Source organism: Octodon degus, unplaced genomic scaffold (genome assembly GCF_000260255.1).
Source record: "Octodon degus isolate 3935 unplaced genomic scaffold, OctDeg1.0 scaffold00021, whole genome shotgun sequence".
NCBI classification, from domain to species: Eukaryota; Metazoa; Chordata; class Mammalia; order Rodentia; family Octodontidae; genus Octodon; species Octodon degus.
In genome coordinates, this window is record NW_004524597.1 from 3,637,733 (window position 1) to 3,639,266 (window position 1,534).

At 40.5% G+C, this 1,534-nt stretch overlaps 1 long non-coding RNA gene across 1 annotated transcript in view; it reads right to left on the minus strand.

Annotated features, from left to right (window-relative positions):
- Nucleotides 1-1,534, minus strand: part of LOC111815783 — a 6,673-nt gene that overhangs the window by 943 nt on the left and 4,196 nt on the right. The window lies entirely within an intron of this gene.

The window sequence follows — 1,534 nt, forward strand, 5'->3', positions numbered from 1 at the left end:
TTAAAGTCCTGCTGGAGCACTGAAACACTTCTGTTGGACAAACCTGGGACTGTAAATCCATGCTCATCCCTCCTCACATCTCTTGTTAACACAGAGCCTGGAAAGGTCAAAGCAAACTTTCTAAATACTAAAGGTATGATAGACTCATACTGGAAGGAAATTGGCTGGACCCTCTGGTTTCCTCAAACGTTCAGTAAAGATATACACAGTGACCCCTTCCTCACAAGTACTGGCCAAGTCATCCACCCAAGGGTAGTTACTTGCCAAATGCCAAAAACAGTCTTCAAGTTCACTTTTCCTGAATTTTACATTTTTCTCACTTTATTTTCCTTGTCTTTCCTGAAGCCAACTCTTAGGAATCTAGAAAAAACTGTCCAGGGATTCAATATTTATAGAAAAAGTTACTTGCTAAATATGTTGGCTGTAAATACTGCTTTTCACATACTGAATAATGTTGTTTTTAGCTCTACATAGTTAGAAAGATCCCAGTTTGGCAAGGTAATTATACTTTTTCAAATTATAATGACATGACAATATAGAACATGAAGAAAAATCTAAATAAAAAGGCTCCCCCCCTCTCGTATTTTAGTACAGGGTCTACAGGTTCTCACCGTACAGGTTGGACTAATAGTGATTCTCCTGTTTTCAGCCTCTCAAGCACTGGGATTACAGGCACATGATACCACACCCAGTCTCAATCACCATCTCAGTGCACCCAGGGGGCAGGGCTGGCACAGCACACTAAGGATGAACCCCAGTCCCTGCATCTATCTGCCTAAGTAGGCACTGTAGTCCACTGAGCTATCTGGCCAGGCCTTCCTATCTCTCTTTATTGTCAACCAGAGACTTGATTGAGCACCACCAGCACTACTTTGGACATCTGTGGATAGTAATCTTTGGTAGTCCAGGCTGCATAGACCTTGTATCTGGTGTAGCTTACTGGCATTGGGAACATACCATTGTCCAGAGTTAAGAGCCCATTTTAAAGATCTTTGCAATTGTTTAAATACATGGTGAGTTTTATCCTGTTTATTACCTCTCCCAAAGTAGAAGTCAAGAGTCCAGCTTGACAACTAACCACAACTTTTCTTCACCTTGGTTTGGAAGTAAAAGTTAGTCACTTCCTCCTGTGAATCAAAGAAATGAGAATAAAGCGAAAACCAGTAAGCAAGCATGATTCTAAAGACAGTGTCTGTAACCAGAGAGGTTACAGGCCTTCTCCTTAACTTTGTGTATATTGTATTCTTCATGTGAAAATGTGCAACTTATCTTTCCAAGGTCAGACTGGTTTTATCCCTCCCTGTGCTAGGACAGCAGACCTGGAAATCAGGCCATTTTATTTTCAACAAAAGGGAAAATACCCATATGCCAGGGGTGCCTCAAGTTTCCATGTTTTATTGAAATCGTAACACATTTTCTGCAATTACAGATTAAAGACTATGTTTTGGGACAGAGAGAACAAATGTGGCTCTCACCGTTGTCATCTGATGAAGGTGTGAAATCAGGTAACTTTCTAATATCTTTAAAACTACCA